The 24,480-nt window shown below is 42.8% G+C and overlaps 1 long non-coding RNA gene across 4 annotated transcripts in view; it reads right to left on the reverse strand.

Moving 5' to 3' along the window:
* The window catches only part of LOC115029878 (uncharacterized), a 38,314-nt gene extending 16,617 nt beyond the window's left edge, over positions 1-21,697 (reverse strand). For 3 of the 4 annotated variants that reach the window (XR_015046056.1, XR_015046055.1, XR_015046054.1), the window contains exons 1-5: positions 21,610-21,697; positions 4,561-4,623; positions 3,326-3,613; positions 2,808-2,851; positions 2,108-2,260 (exon numbers count right to left, since the gene is read on the reverse strand). This is a non-coding gene — a long non-coding RNA (uncharacterized LOC115029878). Of the gene's footprint in view, positions 1-2,107; positions 2,261-2,807; positions 2,852-3,325; positions 3,614-4,560; positions 4,624-17,049; positions 17,302-21,609 lie in introns of those variants that run through there. The other variant, XR_003835466.2, reaches the window with a different exon arrangement.
* Between the last annotated feature and the right edge of the window lie 2,783 nt (positions 21,698-24,480).

Raw genomic sequence — 24,480 nt, forward strand, 5'->3', positions numbered from 1 at the left:
AGTGATAACTTGGTCAAAGAAGATTAAAGACTTTTTAGAATTTAATGAAAATGAAGCCACAACATATGGGACACAATGTAAACAGAACTAAGAGGAAAACTCATAAATCCTCCAAAAAGAATCTGGAGAGAGCTCACACTAGCAGTTTGGCAGCACACCTGAAAGTTCTAGAACAAAAAGAAGCAAATACACCCAAAAGGAGTAGATAGCAGGAAACAATCAAACTCAGGGCCGAAATCAACCAAACAGAAACAAAAGGAACTATACAAAGAATTAACAAAACCAGGAGCTGGTTCTTTGAGAAAATCAACAAGATAGATAAACCCTTAGCCAGACTAACCAGAGGGCACAGAGACAGTATCCAAATTAATAAAATCAGCAATGAAAAGGGAGACATAACAACGAAATATATCTTAAAATAATTATTCTGTTCATTGAATATTAGCAGTTGAAAATATTAAAATCATGTTCTACAAACATCATGGAAATATTATTGATAATTTTTCTCACTGTGCTTGAAATTAGCACTTTCTTAATGTTTAACTTCACAGAGTTTATACTATTTTGAAATTTTTAAAATATACTAACTGGTAAAATAATTTCTCTCCTAGAAACACTGATAATCTTTTTTAAGTTAACTGATTGTTAGACAATGTATACCGATAATAATGTGTTTTAAATATGTTCTCACTATATCAGGTGGTATTATATAAGGGCTTTTGAATATATTTCTTAATGATTCACTTTTAATATTATATTCTCTTTTACTATGTTTAACTCCCAAAGAATATTTTGTATGTTTTGAAACAATTTAGTATCCAACATTAGATACAGGATCCTCAGTTATGGATAGTATTAAATATTCATTAATGATATTTTAGGGTATCAAGGGATATGAATATAAAAGTTGAACAAATTTTTATGTATTATTTGATTCTCAAAATACTCAATATTATTAATATGTTTGATGTATAAAATGAATTTAAATAATGAAATTTTAAGGAAAAAAGAAAGTATTGAAGAAAATTATATAAATACATGAGGGAGGACCTCTGAGTTCAGTGATTGAGTTTGTGAAATCAACTGAAAGTAAGCAGATTGACAGGGAAGGTGCTTACTCCATGTATGGAGTCATGTTATGAATAAAACTTCAGACATCTATAAACTTTGGGCCCTATTCAGAAGGAAGAAGGAAGATGACATGTGTGGAGTTTAGGGTGAGGCATTAAATGAGTTTTAGTGAAGGTAAGTGGCCCTCAGAAGAAGAATGGACAACCTGTGACAATGTCTATCCCCATATGATGTGAACCCCTGGTCTTTCTCTTATAAGAGAAATGAATCTTTCTTGGTTGTTGAGATTCTTAGGGACAGATTTATGACATTTCATTCATTAGTTTTTCTACAGGTAGATAAACATGTTCAGAGGAAATGCCTTCCTATATATGCTGCTCACCAAATGTCCCAGTATGAAGTAATTAGCATTCTGAAGTGGCAAATGAGAGAGTGTTGCCTGGACTCCTTTCTGGGTACACATGTACTCTTCAACCTCCACCTTTTGCCATCTATGTATGGGGCAGTCATATGCTCAGAGTAAGTGTATACCTAGAATTATATATGTTTATTTCCTAAGAGGTTTCATGTTGCAAAGAAGACAAAAATGTTCTATGAGGAGGTGAGTCTATAGTGTATCAGTAAGCACATGTAGCATATGGAATTCAGGATTTCAGAGTTCCATGTCACTTCTTGAATTGCTGACAACAAATGCAGACAATAGAGTCCCTGCATTGTAAGATGATGCTCAATTCTAGAGCTATGGAATAAGAAATTTTTATATGGTTATTGCTTATTTCATAGCACAATCCTATGAATGCTTTGCCAATATTTTGCTGATAATCAATGGGGTGAGCAACAATTCAATTCTGTTCTGACAATAGGTGCATTGCTGACTTCAAATACATGTTACATGTCTCCATAATGGCCTGCCCTTCTGACCAAGTATTTGAGATGCCCGTGACCTTCTTAGGCTTGACAATTTTGTAGAACAATTTATAGAACTCTTAAATATAGGGCAAGGTCTGAAAAGTTTCAAAACATCCAATTTCATTACCTTGTTCTGGAGAGCCAGTATACATCAAATTCTCTGTACTTGGTGTATTTACCAAATAACAGGAAGGCACCAACAAAACTGGATGTCCATAATTCTTATTGGACATTTCAATCTTCAGCCGCCACACCTTCACTCTCAGGGAGTTTGACTGCCCTGTCAAGAAAATAAAAGAATAACTTTAAATGATAAAGTAGTGTATGAGGACACTTAATATGAAATTGGGAAGCTATTGGGAGTCCGATCTTAGATGCATAGCTAAACCTCTACCTCAATGGATAATGTAAAGTGACCTTAGACATCACTAACTTCAGCCAACCTTCAGATGTAGAACCCTGTTGCCCACAACAATCGATATTGAGACAAACCTAACACTTTGCTACAGACCCACTTAGCTTTACAGCCTCAATCATAATTCATAGTAAATAATAAAGCGGTGAACTCCTTTTCCAGAAACTGCCATTTCATAAAACTCTTACAACATATTTTCAAGATTGCTTGAATCTGTGCTTTTTAGACTATACTGCTCAGATTCATGGGTTTTTCTTTTTTTTTTTTTCAACTAGATTGATTTTCTTCTCTATCAACAATACTAAATTTCCAAACTTCTAATTGCATAATGTGTCTTTCTGGTGACCAGCTGTCAGCCTAAAGCTATTAGGGGTCTCATTTGTCATGTTATTAGCACAAAGTGTACTCTTACCACTCAGAGGACTTCAGGTTTTTAGATGTTCTGCACCAGGAAATCTGGGGAGAGAATGAATAAATAAGTACATATTTTATTGTGCAACACCATCCATCGTGGGTTCTTTTTGCCATTAAATTCTGAACAATTTTAATAAATAACTAATTTCTTCACTTACACAATGTAGGAAAAGAAGAGTGAGAAAAGGACCATTCATATCCTTTATCCAATTTACCCTATTGTTACCATGCAGCCTTATTTGCTTACTTCATCTCTTCATCTTCCCCTATTCTCACCCCCATCCACATTTTTTTCTCTGAACTGTGTGACAGTATGAACATGCACTACACTTAGGTTACCATTAAATACTTGCTTATCACATTTTACTCCTTGTCCGTACAAGTGTGTTTACATTCATTGCATCGCATATTTCATTTCTACTTTGTACTGTCACCAGTTGTGTTAGTTACTTTGCTGTTACTCTGATAAAATACCACGACCAAATACAACTTGAAGAAGGAAAAGTGTATTTCTACCTTAAAGTTTCAGGGAAAGGGTTCACGATGTTTAGGGAAGCAGTCAGCCACAGCAAGAAATGAAAACATCTTTCTTCAACCACAAACATAAAGCAAAGAGAGCAAACAAGAAGTTGCAGAAGGCTAGAAACTCTTAAAGGCCACTTGGTGATATACTTCTTCCAGCAAGGCAGCACCTCTCCAGAACCTCATGAAACAGCATCACCAGTTGGGGACCAGGTGTTCAAAACTGTGAGCTTATGGGGACATTTCTATTCAAGCCACCACAGTAGTTAGGTTCATTCTGACCTGCAAAGACACCAATATTTTACATACAAAGCCTCAGCCCCACTATTAGTTGCAACATAAACCTTATCTTATGAAGATAAGGAACAATAATCTCTAAAATATTCCCACATTTTTCCAGAACCCTGGAGATTCCACAGAATCTTTCAAGGACGCAGCTTTCCTCCTTCCTGTGGATTCTCTTGTTCCTCTCTTCCCCTTCCTTTTTGTCAGCCACAGAATCCTAGAAATACTTTCTAACTAGTAACCCCAGAGGATGTGCCTAACAGAGACTCAGACAGGTGATTCATACTATCTTTCCTGTTCTCCATTACAATCCTTCCACTGTCACCATCAGCCTAGTAGCAACCTGCTTTCAGGTGCCCCTTCTCCACCTCAACTCCATCCACTCCAACTTTTAGTTCAGGATTAGAGTTCCCATAGCCCTTTCATCCCTGTCTCTTCAGATTCTTCTATGTCTTTCTTCAATATACTTATAGGAGCCTTTCCTCTTACAACACTTCCAGCCTTCCTGGGGACCGTGCCTCTCGGTGTGGACAGAATCCTCTTAGCGCTTTCTTTTAACTCTTTCTCCTAACCCAACTCTATTCCTTACTGTCATCCCTGACAAACAGAAGCACTGTCTACCCAGAAACCCACCACACTTTCCTAAGAGCCAGAGAGAGCAACAAATTAAAGTCCAGGGCCAGATGGTTTCAGATCTGAATTCTACAAGACCTTCAAAGAAAAATTAACACTAATACTTCTAAAATTACTCCTCAAAGTATAAACTGAAGGAATGTTGCCCAATTCTTTCTATGAGGCCACAATTACTATGATAACTAAACTACATAAAGACCCAAGAAAGAAAGCAGACTGCAGACCTAATGATCATATATGAAATTTCTCTCAGTAAAATACTTGCAACCCAAATCCAAGAATGCATCATAAAGATTATCCACCATACTCACCGTGGCTTCATCCCAGAAAAGAAGGATCATCTCAATATATGGAAATCAACACATAATTTGACTCTAAACAGATTCAAAGACAAAAGTACATGATTATATCACTAGATGCTGAAAAAGCCTTTGACAGCATCCAAATTTCCAACACAATAAAAGTCCTGGAGAAACTATAAATACAAGAGACATAGATTAATATAAGAAAGACAATGTACAGCAAATCCATACCCAGCATCAATATAAATGGAAAGAAACTCAAAGCATTTCCACTAAAATCAGAACCAAAACCAGGATGTCCACTCTCTCCATGCATATTCAGTATAGCACTTGAAGTCTCAGTTAGAATAATAAGACAACTAAAGAAGATTAAGGGGTTACAGGTGGAAAGAAAGATGTCAAAGTATCTCAATTGAAGATGATATGACTTTATACAGAAAAGACCCTCAGTACTCCACCAGGAACCATGTACAGCTGATAAACACTTTCAGCAAAGGAGTAGAACATTGAGCTAACAAACAAAAATCAGTAACCTTCCTATACACAATGGCAGACTAAGAAATAAATCAGAGAAATAACACCTTTCCCAATAGGCTCAAAAAAAAAAAAAACATCTTGGTATATCTCTAATTAAACAAGTAAAAGACTTGTACAGTGAAAACTATAAAACACTGAAGGAAGGCATTATAGATAGGAAGATCTCCCATATTAATGGATCAATGGATCAGTGGTATTAATAAAGTAAAACTGACCATCCTACTAAGAGCAATCTACATATTCAATGTAGATTAAAAAACACAAGAAAACTCTTCACAGAAATTGAAAGGACAAATTTAAAGCTCTTGGAGAAAGCTTTGTCAGGCCAGATGAGAAAAGTTCACTTAAATATTTATATATATATATATATATATATATATATATATATATATATATACAAAATTATATGTATTGTAACTATTTTAAGTAAATAGCCAATAGTATGAGTTCATAACTTTTTCAGACATCATTATTATTTTACCCTCCTCCCTCTTTCTTCTGTATCTACTTCACCTGCTGTCTTAGTTAGGGTTTACTGCTGTGAACAGACACCATGACCAAGGCAACTCTTATAAAGACAACATTTAATTGGGGCTGGCTTACAGGTTCAGAGGTTCAGTCCATTATAATCAAGGCAAAAACATGACAGTATCTAGGCAGGCATGGTTCAGGAGGAGTGGAGAGTTCTACATCTTCATCAGGATGCCACTAGGAGAAGATTGGCTCCCACATAGTTAGGAAGAGGGTCTCATTGCCCACCCCCACAGTGACACACTTCCTCCAACAAAGCCACACCTCTTAATAGTGCCATCCCTGGGCACTATTAGGAATGAAAACTACAACCTTCCACTTTCTGGTCCCCATAGGCTTGTTCCAACACATGAGTCTATTGAAGCCATACCTAGTCATTGCATAATTAAAAAATACATTTAGTCCAACTTCCAAAGGCCCCATAGTCTATAGCAGTCTCAACAATGTTAAAAGTCCAAAGTTCAAAGTCTCTTCTAAGATGCATCCAATCACTTAACTGTAATTCCTGAAGCAAGCCAGAAAACCACCTAGGCAAACTATAAACTCTGCATCTTCATGTCTGATGTCAAAGCAGTCTTCAGATCTCCAACTCCTTTCTGCTTTGTTGACTTCAACAAACTTCTCTCTCCTGGGCTGGTTCTACTCCCTGTTAGCAGCGTTCCTCAGTGATATAGCACTGCTCTGGCATCTCAAACCTCTTGGGGTATCCAAGGCAACTCAATAATAGAGCTTCTTTTTCCAATGTCTGGGATCCACACATGAACTTCTGGGCTCCTCGAAAGAGCTTGGGTCACAGCTCCAGCTCTGCTCTTTGTAGCATTCTAAGCTTTGGTTTTCTCCGGTCCATTGCTACTGCTGTTCTTGTAGATCATCATAAGGTACTGACATCTCCAATACACTGGAGTCTTCTGCTGCAATTAGGCCTCACCAAAAGCCCTTTTGTAGGCTCTCTTCATGGTACCCAGCCTCAACTCCTTTGCATGATCCTTTCAGTCCTCACTCCTCAACTGTAACTGAGGCTGCACCTCCACCAATGACCTTTCCTGGCCTCTCATAGTGCCAACCCTCAGCTGCTCTCCATGACTCCTTCATGACAATAAAACCAATATCACTGGAGTGATTCTTACACATTACCAAGTCCAGCTGTAGCACAAGGTACAGCCTTGGCTAAATCTGAAGCACAGCTTCTTTGTGCTCTCAGAAAACACTTCCCAGATTTTACCTCAGTGATGTTGATCTCTTCTTAGTCACTACTAACTTCTTGGCTACAGCTAACCAGCATAAATTGTCCTAGTAGCTCCTTCTATTCTTGAATCTAAAGCCAGAGCGACATGGCTGAAGTTGCCGAGTTCTGCTCCTTGCTGGAGCTGGAACATGGCTCCCTTGTTCTATTATATTATCACCAGCTTTTGGTTTTCCAGCTCCTTCACTGCTAAGCTTGGCTGTCCTAACTTGCTCTGTAGATTGACCTTGAACTCAGAGATCAGCATGGCTCTGTCTCCTGAATGCTGGGATCAAAAGCATGAACCACCATGCCTGGACTTAAGCTTTTCTCTACTTTGTTGCCTGCTTTTCTCCCTCAGGCTGTCACAAAATCCTGAGTTCACAAGTGTCACTGACAATTTCTTTTTCTTTTTCTTTTTCTTTTTCTTTTTCTTTTTCTTTTTCTTTTTCTTTTTCTTTTTCTTTTTTTTTTTTTTAGACAGGGTTTCTATGTGTATCCCTGGCTGTCCTGGAACTCACTTTGTAGACCAGGCTAGCCTCGAACTCAGAAATCTACCTGCCTCTGCCTCCCAAGTGCTGGGATTAAAGATGTGTTCCACCACTGTCCAGCCACTGACAATTTCTTAATGAATTTTTAGAATACAAAATTATTTACCAGAAACTAATACAAAAGTCTGCAATCAAAATCTATGGAGATGGTGAGATTCTTGATTTTCTAGGTTTTGTATAAATGGTTTTGACCATGACTAGGAAATGCTTAGCTTATTGACAGAAGATGCTAAGTCAAGATAAAGAGAGTGACATAAAACGTCATCCTTCACAACACATAAAACTTGTTCTAGAAAGCCTTATCAATAGAGTGGGGTATAGTCGCTTGGCCTAATGCTGCTTGGTTGATCCAGAGACAAGAGAGTCCACATATAAGACACTGAATGACCATGACCCCAAGTTATTTCTAATTGGTAAATAAAGATGCCAACTGCTAATTGTTGAAGAGACGTAGGTGGGGCTTAGGTTTCAAGAGCTAGGGGGTTGGGAGGAGGACAAGAAAGAGAAGGACATGCAGGAGAGGGGAAAGAGAAGCCACCTGGCTAAAATGTCAAGAGAATATGGCCTTGAGGGCTGCCCAATTGGAGTTAAGAGCAGCCCAGATGGTATATAGTAAATGGTAAGTAATGACTTGGGGTTATAAATAGGAAAGAAGATTCTAGCAGCATGAAGGGTAGGCAGCTGCCCAGCTCTTGTGTTGTTTAAGGCTTATTGTAAATATAAAGGCTGTGAGTGTGTTTTTTATGCAGGAACTCAATAACCAAAGGCAGGGATAGAAACCCCAGGCCAGGAATTAAAGTAATTTCTACAACATATACAGAATTTAAAGTATAAAATAATTTCTTGTACACATATACAGAAGTACAGCTCTACACTCAGGAGCATGAAATGGCTTTGGAGGGAAGAGAGCCCTCCTGCACTTTATGTCCTCTGGATTCTTAGACTGGCTTTTGGAATTAGCTTTCTTTGTTTTCCTTTCTCTCTTACTTTATTTTGTAGCTAGACTCATCAAAACGGCTTCAACTTGGTATAATTATTTTAATTGTATGACTGCTATAAAGCCATTAAAGCAATTTTAATTTTTACCAGTAAATAGGTTTTATTACAAAGGTATATTGTTGCTTATAGCTATCCGATGTAATGGGTACTTAGAAACGTATTTCAGTCTGGGTTATTATGACTCCTTTTTCTACTGTATACCTAGCCAAGTGTTAAAAATTTTGCCCACAGGATAGCAAAAACATGCTAATAGGAGCAATTAAAGATATGAATAATATCGACATCTTTTTATTATCTTCCAGGTGCCATTGGAACTGCCCAGAAAATTAAATGGTAATGATGCAGTTACAGTTATTTGCTAATTGAAGTGTTTCCTGGGGAAGAACAGAGATATTTATTTCCAAATCTTAAAGGCTTTTGTACTTCATTATTAGGTGTGAAAAATAAATTAGACATCTACAGAATTTTCCAAATGGTGATAATACCACGGTCCTGCAAGCATTCAGCACACACACAACACTTTTTATCCAAATAAGGCGTAGCTTCCAAGGCAGTTTTGCAAGCAAGGTCGGCCTGTTATGGTTGTTTTCATTTTTTGTCTTTCTGCCTATTTTTCCCTCCTATTACTCCTCTTGATGTCTTTGTTTTGATCTTGTGATTCTGTGTTCTCTCTGCAAACCCTCATATATTCCCCACAAGTGAAGAATTGGACCCACCCACTGCTTATAAACCTGCAAGTTGAAAAGTACAACCTGCCTAACAGGGCTCTTTATCATGCTCCCTGTTCATTCGTATGTGTAACAAAAGCATTAAAATTATTATCTTTATTTCTTTGTTTCTTGATCACCTCCTGTCTTGATGTTAATCTCTTCCCTTACAGTGATTGTTCATCCCGAGTGCCATTCCCGTGAGGTCTGACAAGCCTAGGGTGAAATATTGTGCTTGCATCTGCTTAACCTTCCTCCCTGCCCAATCATCTATTTCAGCCATCTGAGTTTCTTAGAAAAACAAATATGTCAGGATTAGTGTGTGTGTGTGTGTGTGTGTGTGTGTGTGTGTGTGTGTGTGTGTCTCAATTCCACCTAAAAAGCAAATGTAAGAAATAGGTCAATGAAGGAAAATGAAAGTTTACACTCAGTTTGACTTCAAAACGGTGAGAGCTGACTTTTCTTGGTCTGAGATTGGCAGCCATAGACCCTCAGTATCTGAGCCTACAGGAGAACTTGCCACATAGGTTCTACAATCAGTTTCCATCATTCAGAATAGGGAGAGTGAATGGCCTGGACTCACCAGGCTAGAAGAAACTGCAGGGTGGGAGATGCCAGACTGTTTTTTCCTGTAATCTCCAGGCTCTGAGGGATATGGTAGAAGTTGGCTGCTTTCTGAGATTCCATGAATGGAGGGTTTTTTGTTGCTGTGGCCTTACTTTATAGTCCTAGTTTGAGGTAAGGGATATCCTTTATTCCAAACCCTTTATATATAAACATCATAGTGTAAGACCCCCAAAGCTGGGCCTCCGCTCAAGTCCCAGGATGAGCTGGCCAGCACACCAGTGTCCAGAGAGAAAACCACACCTGATGCAAACTGCAAGAGGCCGCAGGGCAGGGCAGGGGAGTTCGACCCGAGTGGTGACAGTAGGGGGCTTTTAACAGCTAGCTGAGGAATTGGGAGGAGTTGGGAGGAGAGTTGGGAGGAGTTGGAAGGAGTTGGGAGGAGTTGGGAGGAGTTGGGAGGAGAGTTGGCTACAGCTGCAGCCTCCTCTCAGGCACCTATCTCCATGTCCTTGGCACAGGAAGGCAGGCATCTCTGGTTGTACAGTATAGAAACAAAAAGGTCTTTTGCTGGCTATAGAGAACAAAGAGCTTCTTTCTAGCTATATTTTTAAAGATCAGGGAAAACAAGCTTGGGGAACATCCAGGGGCTTTACCTTCCAGGGAGAAATGCTCTAAGTCGGGGTCTCACATAGGAAGCAGTCTTTACTGTCAGGCTACCTCCTGCTGACAGAGAAAGATTTGTTAGGAAGTTTGCAGTGTGAGTGACTCTAGGGAAGTGTGGCTTTTGCTTCATCTTATGTGGTAATGACCAAGAGATGGTGATGATTCATTCTAGAAATAACTTCTGTACAAGTTTTAAAGATGGGTGAAAGAAGGAGGAGGAAAGGGATGAGTGGGGAAAGGAGCCAGAATGGGAGGGAATCAAGAGCCCATCAAAGGAGAAGGCTGAATTCTCCACATTCAGGCTCTGAATCTTTGGGTCCCCCCTCCAAACAGTTTGGATTTGTGATCATTGCTCCTGGAGGAAGACACAAATCCTTCCTTTGGCATTTGTCAGGAAGACTCTCTGATTTTAGAGTATCATGATGGCCAAAGAATCTACTTGATCCTAAAGGGTGCCAAAATTATCTGAAATTTCCTTAAGGTTTTCTGAGAAGTGGCGACACAAAGAGGTAAAATAATTTAAAAAATAAAAACTGCTGAGTCCAGCCATTTCTGTCTGGAGTCCTAAAAGCATGCTCAGAGTGGTAAGAAGCCACCTGAGTCAGACATCCCATTAGCTGGACAAAAGACATTGGTATCAAGGAAAAACTGGTTAGATACAGAGGGGAAGTTGGAGCTAACAGTTGGCAGCAGAGTTGGGTATGAATTAGGAGGGAGGGTTGAGTATTTGCCTATAGCAAGGAACTCAGGTCTCAAGAAATACTGAGAATCAGAAAACAAGCCAGAAAAGATGAAAGTAGGAAGGCTGGTGAGATGGGTGGTGCCAGAAGGGCACTGTCTAGACTTGTGGAGAAAGGTAATGATGATGAGGTTGTATTAGTAAGGTTGAATGGAACGGATGGAATAGGGAGGTGGGAGTCTGTGAAGCTGTGTAGGGCCCTTGTCGAGTGGGTGACCAAGGCAGCTCAGTCAGTCAACAGGGTCTCAAGGGAGGGAGGGAGGATCAAAGAGAAAAAGACAATTAGACAAGGTTATAGCATGACCCCAGCAAGAACTGAGGCAGCTGTTTTGTTTTGTTTTGTTTTGTTTTGTTTTGTTTTGTTTTGTTTGCTTTGTTTTCCAGTCTGCTTTTATACAGTTCTAGGTACATACAAAGAATATGGTCAGTTCTAGGTCAAAGACAAAGTAGTCAAGGAACAAACAAGACATAAACAAAGGTCCCTTGCTTGCTTGTACTCAGGAACTTTTATCAGCTGATCAAGACACAAAGAACAAAGAATACATTTCTCAGCTGTATTCATCTTGAGCCTTGTCTTTGCCCAATGTCAAATTCTTATCTGAGCCTACTCTCTCGTTACTAGCCCAATGTAAATCCTCTTGCCAAATTCCTAGACATGGCCCCAAGAGCTCTCCACAAGAGGGCTTATTCTTGACTGATAAGATCCCTTGAGCAGAGATGATGGGAGGAGCAAGCTTTACAAGATCAAGGAATCTTTCTAACTACTAGTCCATCACTTCTTCCTCTCAGAGGTCATCCTAACCACTGTTAAGGACTTAGGGGCACAGACCACTCTACTTCCTAGCTAGCAAAAAGTGTTGTACAGGAGAGAAAGCAATTAGAGACCTTCAAAAGAGGGTCAATCTAAGGGACTATAATAAACTTAACAGATGTCAAAGATCTAGAACGTAAGACAGCCATATGATAACAGTGTGCATCTTTGGAACATAGTATGCAAATTAGGTAGCATCTATAATATACAAAAAAATGAAGTTATCAGTACTATTATTATTTTCATTGAGAGTTTAGTTTAGTTTAGAAAATTGTTGAGGCAGTTTTGACCTCACTAAAGGAGGATGACAACCAAGAAAACTAAAGATAAGCTTTGACATAGATGCTAGCAAGACAGAGAGAGAGAGAGAGAGAGAGAGAGAGAGAGAGAGAGAGAGAGAGTGTGTGTGTGTGTGTGTGTGTGTGTGTGTGTGTGTGTGTGTGTTCCAGACTTTCAAAGAAGATGTGTAGTTAATCCTCCTTAAACTACTCAAAAAATAGAAAAAGGAGTACGTCCAAACTCCTCCTATTGCCAGGACAGGAGCCATGTTGAGACACAGTGGAGTAATGGGAGATTCAGTTCATAAATAAACACCTTCTCTTCTGTTCTACTGCAGTGTGTATATTGCTCAGCTAACTACAAAAGATATAAGCAGAGTGCAAGCAGTGTAATACGTCTGTCTCAGTTCCCTCTTCCACACTTCACTGTCATTATGGTCTTGTTTTTCCTGAAGAACATTTTCCTAGTCATTATCTCCCGCCTGCCATTTTCCTCAGTCACAGAGCCCCATCTACATCAGGGATTGTACTAGAGAAAGGAGCTGCAGAACATCAAACCCAATCAGCTCCCCTCTTCTGATTGTGTCACGGTGACATAAACCAATCCTTTCTTGGAGAATCAGCCTTTTCTGGATTCTTGGGATGCGGAGGCAGCCTGTTAGAAGTAATAAAAGACTAATAACAACCAACGTTAGATTTATCAGGATTTTAGTGGCTTAACATAGTAAAATATTAAAGGGATGTGATGCTGTAAAGTACTTTGAAGTTCATCTATAAACTGTTGGCCAGAAACTATTGACAAATGAGAATGTTCTAATGAATGCGTTTTTTGATGTAATTGGCGATGGTCAATAACACTGTTGTATTGAGTCTATACTTCCATCTGAATAGCTTTTTAACCAATTCACATGGGTATTTATATTTATTATGAGGTAAATCAGAAATACAAACATATGTGTGATCATATGGCAGTTTTATCAATATTTAATAGCTTATGCTTGTTACCTAATCCAATAAATGTTATCAATGAAAGCATCCAAACTTTTGTGTCCTTTTTATCTTTGAAACAATTCCAACCATTTCATTGGTAAACTGAGCTGTTTATATTTCATGTTTGAGAGACAACACTCCCGCCATATCATCCCGCAGTTATGATTCTAAGAAGTATTAGGATGCCAACAATTAACCATCCTAAAAAACCTTTTACTCCTAGTTTTTAGTACTATCAATAATTTCCCCAATGGAACATTTGTATTTCCTGAAGAGCATGCTTCTTTTAGTTTTTATAGAAACCAATATAAAAGAGGGTTGTTTGATATCTTCAATGCAGAGTTGAAGACATTCTTAATATATAGAATAACATGACAAGAAGCATCACAAAATACGGCACAGACTGTCAGTGTAACAAAAAGAAGTTTGGTGATGGGGATAAGAATTAGAAGTTGCATGCAGTTTATATGTGGTTGAAACTTAGGAAAGTTGTTCCTGAGCAGTTAATCTTTTTTTCTCTCTTTTTGTTTTATGTATTTGATATTTGTGCAAAAAAATAAACTCATTTAATTATGAATTCCTTGAGGATTATAGAGAGTGTCATGAGAGACATGGACTTCCAAAACTTTGCAAAAAGGAGATAAATGTTTTAGATACATATGCAGAATGATTGTCTGTTTTGATTTTTGTTGAGATCCTCATAACAAAGAGACTCCTTTAGAAAGTGTCTGTAGACAGCTTAAACAGACCCATGTGCTTGATCAATAGCAAAAATAAAACCTGAACATTATCAATACAAATATGGAAACAAATTAAATGACTAGAGAAGATTTTATTTTTAGCCTGTATCTATGACAATTTTAATTGTTTTTATAAAGCTTTAGGAACCAGAACTTATTATTGTTACCAAGAATAATAGACTAATAACATCTGACAACATGGGATTTTTTTTCCATCCCAATCACAGTTAGAAGTTTCCCTCCCTTCACTCCCCCCTGCCCTATCTGAGTCTCTGTCCCCCAAGCCACGCCCATCTTCCCTGTACTCCCACCCCCATCCACTCCTGTTTCATTTCCCTTCAATAGAGGGCAGGCCTCCTAGGGGTATCAACCAAACAGCATATTAAGTTGCAGGTAAGACTAGGCACCTCGTATTAAGGCTATACAAGGCAACCCAGTATGAGAGGCAACCAACCCAGGATGAGGAAAAGTCTCAAAAGCTGACAAAAGAGTCAGAGACAGCCCATGTTCCCACTGCTAGGAATCCCACAGGAAGGCCAAGCTATGTAAGTGTAACAAATATGCACAGAGCCTAGGTCACTCCCATGTGGGTTCCCTGATTATCAGTTCAGTCTCTGTAAGTCCCTGTGAGCACAGGTTAGTTGATTTTGTGGGTTGTGTTCTCCTGCTGTCCTTGACCCTTTTGACTTCTGCAATCCTTCCTCCCTGACTTAAGCATTAAGCTCTGCTTAATGTTTGGCTGTGGGTCTGTGCATCTGTCTCCATCAGTTGCTGGGTGAAACTTCTCTAATAACAACTGGGTTAGGCACCCATCTATGAGTCGAGCAGAATATCATTAAGAATTATTTCACTGACTTTTTTGTGGTTCGTCCTGTTTGGTTCCATCCTAGGTCTCTGGGCCATCCAACCTCTGGGTCAAGGCCCTCCAGGCAGTGTCAGGGCTGGGTTCTCTCTCATGGCATGGGTCTCAAGCTGGATTAGCTATTGGTTTGTCATTCCCACAATGTTTGCACCAACTTTACCCCAGCACATCTTACAGGCAGAATTTTAGGTAGAAGTTTACATGGCTGGGTTGGTGTTCCAATTCCTCCACTGGAAATCTTGCCTGGATACAGGAATATGGAGGTGTTCCTCATTGCTAGGAGTCTTAACTAGGATCACCCTCAGATTCCTGGGAGTTTCCATTACAGGAGGTTTCTAGCTGATCTCCAAGAAACTCAATTGATTTAACTGGAAGCTTAACCTCAATGTATCAAAATTTGAAGTTTTAGTATCATCTTTAAGTCCCATCTTTTATGTACCTTAAGTAACTTACTGAGACTTTCACAACTGCCATAAATTTATTTTTCCTTTCCTTCTGGACATGTTCATCCATTTTTAACCTTCAAATATAAACCCTTCTTTATTAAAAAAATCTTTCCATATTTTTATCCACTGACCTTTCTTGGCTATTTCCCCTTTTAATGCCATGAGATTTAGGTGCTAGATTATTGAGTAGTCACTAAAAAGCTAAATCTGTGGGGGTTTTTGGGTTTTTTTGTTTTGTTTTGTTTTTTTAATCGTTAGAGTGTAGGGGATTAGTAAAAAGCCAGTTTTGAAGTCAGTAGCAACAGTATGCAAACTTTGAGACTGCTCTCCTTTGAAACTTGTCTGTGAGTTTGCCTATCTCAGTGGAAGCCTGAAACAAAGGCAAGGCCTGATTTTTTACATTTGTAGTGAAGGAAGATGGAATATTGTAACTTGTTTAAGATCCCACAGCCCTGATCTGGGACTGAGAACAAAGCAGAACAGCCCCCAGGCATGCCAGGGCAGGACTGTTGTTAAGGCATTCCTAAGAACATCTTGGCCATAAAGATGAAAAGGTATTCAAGGACAAATGGGACTATATTATCTAAGCTAACACCATCTGGCCGGAATCTCCCCTCAATCCGAAGACAGGCAGGGTCATCTTATCTAGTCCACGCCACCTGGCCGGAACCTCCCTTCTATTACCCCTTGGCGCCAGGTACAAAGATAAGCCCCAAGCCCACCGGAACAAAGCTCTGATGCCCCTTTTGCTGATATGTAATCTTTCTGTTAATGAATCAATCCCATGCCTTTGTCAAAATTCTTTGTATTCCTAACCCTTTGCTTCTTTAAAAACCCCTAACTCCCGAGCCTTGTCTTCAATTCCCCTGCCTCCTGTGTGAGGTATGTGTTGACCCAGAGCTCTGCCAATAAAAGCCTCGTGCGTCTTGCAACAAGAGAGGATTCTTGTGTTCGTGGGTGCTCCCTGTCCCTGGACTAGAGTTGGGGTCCCTAGGTTTGGGGTCCTACATCTTGGGGGCTCGTCAGGATTTGGGGGGCACCCAGAACCCCAAGAATACCCCTTGGAGGTACGTCTGTGTGAGTTTGGTGTGTCTGAGTGCGGCGCCGCTGAATCTGTGTCTCGGTTTTCCAGTGTTAGTATTCTGGCAGCTGCCGCTGAGATCCGTGAGGATCCAGTGTGTGTGCACGCAGAAGGAGATGTCCTGAGCCACAAAGCTGCAGCCCTGGGGAGACGTTTCTAGGGCGATCCTGGAGGAGGAAGTGCCCAGGGTCAGAGACAGTCGGAAAGACCTGGCTGTCCTTTGGCAGAGTGAGGGAGATAAAGTGCTCTTTCTGCCAGAGCGGGAGTGGACATGGAATCCCACTCCGTCAGAGGTAGCATTTGGCTGGTTGTACAAGTCCAGGCAGGGACGAGTGTGCTTGGACGTTCTTGTGTCCCTTGTCTCTGTCTTCGTTTTGTCTCTGTTTCTATTTTTCGTTATGGGTCAGACTATCTCAACCCCGTTATCTTTGACTGAGGACCATTGGACAGACGTTAGGGCAAGAGGACAAAACTTATCAGTAGTAGTTAAAAAGAAACCCTGGCAGTCTTACTGCACCTCGGTATGGCCCACCTTCAGAGTGGGTTGGCCTCAAGAAGGGACGTTTCACCTCCCCACCATTAGGGCCGTAAAGGCCGTTGTTTTTCAGGAAGGCTCCAGATCGTTTCCAGATCAGCAGCCATATATCACAGCGTGGGGAGATTTAGCACGATTCCCGCCTGCCTGGGTTCGCCCATTTCTTCCACCCCTACGTCCAGGTACCAAGGTTCTGACGGTTCGAGAGAATGCTGAGAAGGAGAAATTAAAAATACTACCTGAAGGAGCCAGCGAGAAATCCACCCCACCGCAACCAGCAGCTGTTTCTAAAATCTATCCGGAGATAGAGGAACCTCCGGAATGGCCCGACTCTCTACCACCGGCTTATCCCCCAGTCCTCCAACCTGCACCCTTTCCCAGCTCCGCAGCCCAGCCCTCAGCTCCACCTTTGGGTCTAGGGAGTGGGGAGGGAGGTCCCTCAGCAGGAACGAGAAGCCGGCGGGGAGTGCTCTCAGAGGGGCCAGCCGATTCTACGGTGGCACTTCCACTTAGAGCTGTTGGAGCTCCCCCTACCAGCCAGAATGACCTACAGCTTCTGCAATATTGGCCGTTTTTGTCCTCTGACCTTTATAACTGGAAAGTAAACCATCCTTCTTTCTCAGATAATCCTACAGGGCTTACAGGGTTGATAGAGTCTCTGATGTACTCACACCAGCCCACCTGGGATGACTGCCAGCAGCTCCTACAAACCCTGTTTACCACCGAGGAGAGAGAGAGAATTCTCCTCGAGGCACAGAAGAATGTCCGAGATGGAGCTGGACGGCTGGTCCAGACCTCGGTCGAGATAGACTAAGGATTTCCCTTAACTTGCCCCCAGTGGGATTATAACACAGCACAAGGTAGGGAACGGTTGTCCAATTATCGGCGGGCACTAGTTGCGGGTCTCAGAGGGGCTGCTCGAAGGCCCACAAATTTGGCTAAGGTAAGAGAAGTTATTTATGCAGGGGCCAGCTGAGCCCCCCTCAGTTTTTTAGAAAGACTCATGGAGGCTTATAGGAGGTATACCCTGTTCGACCCTACGACAGAGAGGCAGCGGGCTTCAGTGATTATGGCCTACATAGGGCAGTCAGCTCCTGATATTAGAAGGAAGCTGCAGCAGATTGAAGGATTGCAAGATTATACTATAAGGGATGTGGTTAGGGAGGCTGAGAAAGTGTATCACAAGAGAGAAACAGAGGAGGAAAAGTTAGAGAGAAAAAAGAAGGAGAGAAAAGAAGATGAAGATAAGAGAGACAGGAGACAGGAGAGAGCTCTGACTCGAATTCTGGCCACAGTGGTAGGTAGAGAAAGGGATAGGGCTAGACATACAGGGGACCTGAGAGATGAAAAAAGGCAGGGGCCAAGGAGACCAAAAAAAGACCGACCGCGCCTAGAAAAAGATCAGTGTGCATACTGCAAGGAGAAAGGCCACTGGGCCAGCGAGTGTCCTAAAAAGAAGCAAGGGATACAAGTATTGTCTCTCGGAGAAGGTGAAGAGTAGGGGAGACGGGGCTCGGTCCCCCTCCCCGAGCCTAGGGTAACCCTAGAAGTGGAGGGGACCCCTATAAATTTTCTGGTCGATACGGGCGCAGAGTTTTCAGTGCTTAAAACCCCGCTAGGAAAGTTAAAAAAAATGAGAAAACCTTAGTAATTGGAGCCACAGGACAAAAGTCATACCCATGGACTACGACCAGGACAGCAGACCTAGGACGGAATCAGGTGACTCACTCGTTCCTGGTCATTCCGGAGTGCCCTGCGCCCCTGCTAGGAAGAGACTTATTGACTAAATTGAAGGCACAAATAACCTTTTCCCCTCCTGGGCCGATAGTGTCATGGGGAATAGAACAGCCTCAGACTCTAGCACTATCTCTGCAACTGGGAGAAGAGTACCGGATTTATCAAAGCAAGTCAAAACCCCCTGAGGGGCTACAAGACTGGCTTGATCAATTTCCCCAGGCATGGGCCGAGACAGGAGGAATGGCGTTGGCAAGACAAGTTCCCCCTGTAGTGATCGAGCTTAAGTCGGGGGCCACCCCCATTGGTGTTTGCCAGTACCCTATGAGCAAAGAGGCACGAGAAGGTATAAGTCCTCATATCACCAGATTACTTCAGCAGGGGATCCTAGTTCCCTGCAAATCTCCTTGGAATACCCCACTGCTCCCAGTAAAGAAGCCAGGAACAAACGACTACCGCCCAGTCCAAGACCTTAGAGAGGTAAACAAAAGAGTACAAGACATTCACCCTACAGTGTCCAACCCTTATAGCCTGCTTAGCACCTTGCCACCCGAACGAACTTGGTACACTGTTTTAGATCTTAAAGATGCCTTCTTCTGTCTAAGATTGCATCCCAATAGCCAACCAGTGTTTGCCTTTGAGTGGCGAGATCCGGAGAGTGGAAGGGCGGGACAGCTCACCTGGACGAGGCTGCCCCAAGGGTTCAAAAATTCACCCACTCTGTTTGATGAAGCCTTACACCGGGACTTGGCCTCTTTCCGAGTCAATAATCCACAAGTGACTCTGGTGCAATATGCAGATGACCTTTTGCTAGCTGCAGGGACACGAGAGGAGTGCGAACTGGGAACTCAGAATCTCCTGGTCGAGTTAGGTGAGTTGGGGTATCAAGCCTCAGCTAAGAAGGCGCAGCTATGCAGGACCCAGGTGACCTATCTGGGATACATCCTGAAAGATGGACAACGATGGCTGACTGATGCCAGAAAACAAACAGTGATGCGGATTCCAACTCCCATCACTCCCCGTCAGGTAAGAGAGGTCCTGGGAACAGCAGGATTCTGCAGACTGTGGGTACCGGGATTTGCCACCCTAGCAGCCCCTTTATACCCCCTGACGAAAGAAAAAGGGGAATTTACCTGGACCCAAGACCATCAGTCGGCTTTTGAGACTCTGAAAAAGGCTTTGCTTCAGGCTCCAGCCCTAGCACTGCCAAATTTAAATAAGCCGTTTACCCTATACATCGATGAAAGGAACAGTATAGCACGAGGGGTCCTCACTCAGACTCTGGGGCCCTGGAAGCATCCCGTGGCTTATCTATCAAAGAAGCTGGACCCTGTGGCTAACGGATGGCCTTCTTGCCTGCGTGCGGTAGCGGCTACAGCAGTGATGGTAAAGGATGCTGATAAACTAACCATGGGCCAAAATGTCACTGTGGTGGCTCCACACTCCCTTGAGAGCATTATCAGGCAGCCGCCGGACCAATGGATGACCAACGCTCGAATGACCCACTATCAGAGCCTGCTCCTACCTCTCTCAACCCTGCCACCTTGTTACCCGAAATTGACGAGACTCCAGTGCACAACTGTGAAGAAATATTGGCAGAAGAAACTGGAACTCGACCAGACCTCACAGATCAGCCATGGCCGGGAGCAGCGACTTGGTACACTGACGGAAGTAGCTTCGTGGTGGAAGGTAAGCGCAAAGCAGGGGCAGTGGTAGTAGATGGAAAATCTGTTATATGGTCCAGCAGTTTGCCTGAAGGAACATCAGCCCAAAAAGCTGAGCTTATTGCTTTGACACAAGCTTTGAGACTGGCTGAGGGCAAGGTTAGCAACATCTACACGGATAGCCGATATGCTTTTGCTACGGCTCATGTCCATGGGGCAATCTATAGACAGCGTGGCCTGTTAACTTCTGCAGGGAGAGACATCAAAAACAGAGAAGAGATTCTTAGCCTGCTAGAGGCTGTCCACCTGCCTCTCAAGGTGGCGATCATCCACTGCCCAGGACATCAAAAAGGAACTGGACCAATAGAGAGAGGAAACCAGATGGCAGACCAAGTGGCTAAGGAGGCGGCCCAGGGGCCAATGACTTTGGTAATCAAAACCGCGCCCCAGACGGTTGAAGGGGGAACTGAGAAAAGAGTTCTCACAGAAGAAGAGGGGCTAAAATATTTAGCTGACATTCATCGCCTGACTCACTTAGGAGTTAAAAAGATGATAAGGCTGGTCAGTAGGTCCCCTTATCGAATCCCTGGACTACAACAGGCTGCAGAGGGTTTAGTGAGAAACTGTCGAGCCTGTGCACTCACCAATGCCGGATCCAGTAAGCTCTATGGTGGAAAACGTCTAAGGGGGGATAGACCGGGGACCTACTGGGAAGTCGACTTTACAGAGGTAAAGCCAGCCCGATATGGAAATAAGTATCTGTTAGTCTTTATAGATACCTTTTCAGGGTGGGTTGAAGCGTTCCCCACCAAGAAAGAAACAGCTACTATAGTAGCCAAGAAGATACTTGAAGAAATTCTTCCTCGCTTCGGAGTACCCAAGGTAATCGGGTCAGACAATGGGCCTGCTTTCGTCTCTCAGGTAAGCCAGGGATTGGCCAGACAGTTGGGGACAAATTGGAAATTACATTGTGCCTACAGACCCCAAAGTTCAGGGCAGGTAGAGAGGATGAATAGAACTCTCAAGGAGACCTTAACCAAATTAGTGTTAGAGTCCGGCGAGAATGATTGGACAGCCCTTCTCCCTTGTGCTCTATTCTGGGCTCGAAACACTCCTGGAGCCCTAGGTCTAACACCTTTTGAATTATTATATGGGGCGCCCCCGCCCATCTATATGATGGTAGAAAAAAAGACTTGCCCAGACATTTCCTTTGTTCCTTCTACTCGCCTTTTAGCCCATCTCAAGGCTCTTGAAACGGTGAGGAAAGAAGTCTGGGAACAATTAAAAGAAACCTATGTCGCTGGTGATATTCAGGTGCCGCACCAGTTTGAAGTGGGAGACGCTGTCCTGGTGAGGAGACATCGAGCGGGGAACCTTGAGCCATGGTGGAAAGGACCCTACCTGGTGCTGCTGACAACACCCACTGCCGTCAAAGTAGAAGGAATCCCTGCCTGGGTTCATGCGTCCCATGTCAAGAAGGCTCCCCCAGAGACTGACCCAGATGAGTGGACTTTGGAAAGAACTGCTAATCCTCTTAAGCTACGCCTGCTGCGCAGGGGCGGCCCCACCAGACTTTAACCCTCACACTCCAATTCAGCAGTCTTGGGAAGTGCTTAATGAAGAGGGAAACATTGTGTGGGCGGCCACCGCAGTGCACCCCCCTTGGACTTGGTGGCCTGATCTCACACCCGACATCTGTAAGTTAGCGGCAGGATCTCTCACTTGGGACCTCCCTGATCATACCGATCTTAGTAACCCACCCCCTGAAGAGCGGTATGTCCCAAACGGGATAGGGAGCACGTATGGATGCTCGGGGCAGTTCTATCGAGCTAATCTTAGAGCCACAGATTTCTATGTTTGCCCTGGTCAGGGTCAGAGCAGAAGGCTTCGACAGGAGTGTGGAGGGGCATCAAATTTTTTTTGCGGTAAATGGGGATGCGAAACAACAGGAGACACCTACTGGAATCCTTCCTCTGCCTGGGATCTAATCACGGTAAAACGGGGTAGTGGCCATGAGGGGTCAAACCAAGGAGAAAGGGACCCCTCTAAATATATGGAAAATGGGTGTACTTTTAAAAACAGCCCCCCAGGACCATGCAAAGGTAAATACTGCAACCCCCTACTTATAAAATTCACCGAGAAAGGGAGACAAGATCGTCAGAGTTGGCTTAAGGGAAATAGGTGGGGCTGGCGAGTATACGCTCCATCAACAGACCCTGGGTTCATATTTAAGATCAGACTGACAGTGGGAGACCCAGCAGTGGCACCCATAGGGCCCAACAAGGTCCTTATGGAACAGGGCCCCCCAGCCAAATCCAAATCCCCGACTCTAATGCCCGCCCTGCCCACGGACCCCTCTTATACTGCCTCTCTCACTCCCACCGCCACCTTACAAAACCCCCTAACTGTGGCCCCAACAAACCCTTCGACGGGACAGAGAATGTTTAATTTAGTGAGAGGAGCTTTCTATGCCCTCAATAGAACAAATCCAGATGCCACTGAGGACTGCTGGCTATGCTTGTCCTCGGGCCCCCCTTTTTATGAAGGAATTGCTTTTGATGGAGATTTCAATAAAACTAGCAACCATGCCTCTTGCTCATGGGGGACAGGGCAGAAATTGACTCTGACCGAGGTATCGGCAAGAAACCCAGGTCTCTGTATAGGTACCCCCCCCTCCTACCCACATACATCTGTGTGGCCGAATTCAATCTGTATCCAGAACAGAAACTAATTATTATCTTGTGCCGTCTCCAGTTGGCTGGTGGGCCTGTAATTCAGGACTTACCCCCTGTGTATCAACTAAGGTTTTTAAATCTTCCCATTATTTCTGTGTTATGATCCAACTGTTACCTCGAGTGTATTATCATTCTACATCTAGCCTAGAAGAAATGTACGCTGGTACAAGATTTAAGAGAGAACCTGTTACTTTAACCTTAGCCACCTTTTTGGGCATTGGAATGGCAGTAGGAGTGGGGACGGGAGTATCGGCCTTAATTGAAGGGAGACAAAGGATCCAATCCTTAAGAGATGCTGTTAACAAAGATCTAGAGATGTTAGAGAAGTCAATTGATGCTTTGGAAAAATCTTTATCCTCACTATCAGAAGTAGTGTTACAGAATAGGAGAGGTCTTGATCTGCTCTTCCTAAAAGATGGAGGATTGTGTGCAGCCCTGAAAGAAGAGTGCTGTTTTTATGCAGATCACACTGGGATAGTCAGGGACTCGATGCAAAAGCTGAGGGAAAGACTCGAACTGCGAAAGCAAGAACAGGAGACACAACAGGGATGGTTAGAGTCATGGTATTCTCTTTATTTTCTGCCCTAGCTGGACCTGTTATTTTCATATGTCTAATTCTGATCTTTGGTCCCTGCATAATTAATTAGGGGAATGGCTTTCATCCAGAACAGGATAGATGCAGTCAAACTCCTAGTTTTACAACGACAATACCAACCCATAATTCAGATAGAAGAAGAATTAGGAGACACAGGGTTCTGAATTCTAGGATTAGAATTATTTAGTAGAAGAAGAGGGGAATGAAGGAAGATGGAATATTGTAACTTGTTTAAGATCCCACAGCCCTGATCTAGGACTGAGAACAAAGCAGAACAGCCCCCAGGCATGCCAGGGCAGGGCTGTTGTTAAGGCATTCCTAAGAACATCTTGGCCATAAAGATGAAAAGGTATTCAAGGACAAATGGGACTATATTATCTAAGCTAACACCATCTGGCCGGAATCTCCCCTCAATCCGAAGACAGGCAGGGTCATCTTATCTAGTCCACGCCATCTGGCCGGAACCTCCCTTCTATTACCCCTTGGCGCCAGGTACAAAGATAAGCCCCAAGCCCACCGGAACAAAGCTCTGATGCCCCTTTTGCTGATATGTAATCTTTCTGTTAATGAATCAATCCCATGCCTTTGTCAAAATTCTTTGTATTCCTAACCCTTTGCTTCTTTAAAAACCCCTAACTCCCGAGCCTTGTCTTCAATTCCCCTGCCTCCTGTGTGAGGTACGTGTCGACCCAGAGCTCTGCCAATAAAAGCCTCGTGCGTCTTGCAACAAGAGAGGAAGGATTCTTGTGTTCGTGGGTGCTCCCTGTCCCTGGACTAGAGTGGGGGTCCCTAGGTTTGGGGTCCTACAGTAGCAATTAGAGGCCTAGTCAGATTTTGTGTTTTCATAAGTCAAGGGAATAAACAAGATGGTCACAATCTATTTATTATCCCTATTGTTCCTATTGTTGGCATTTCTTCTAGGCTCTGCCCAACAATTACCTG

This window comes from Mus caroli, unplaced genomic scaffold (genome assembly GCF_978045245.1).
Source record: "Mus caroli unplaced genomic scaffold, Mus_caroli_1 scaffold_19, whole genome shotgun sequence".
NCBI classification, from domain to species: Eukaryota; Metazoa; Chordata; class Mammalia; order Rodentia; family Muridae; genus Mus; species Mus caroli.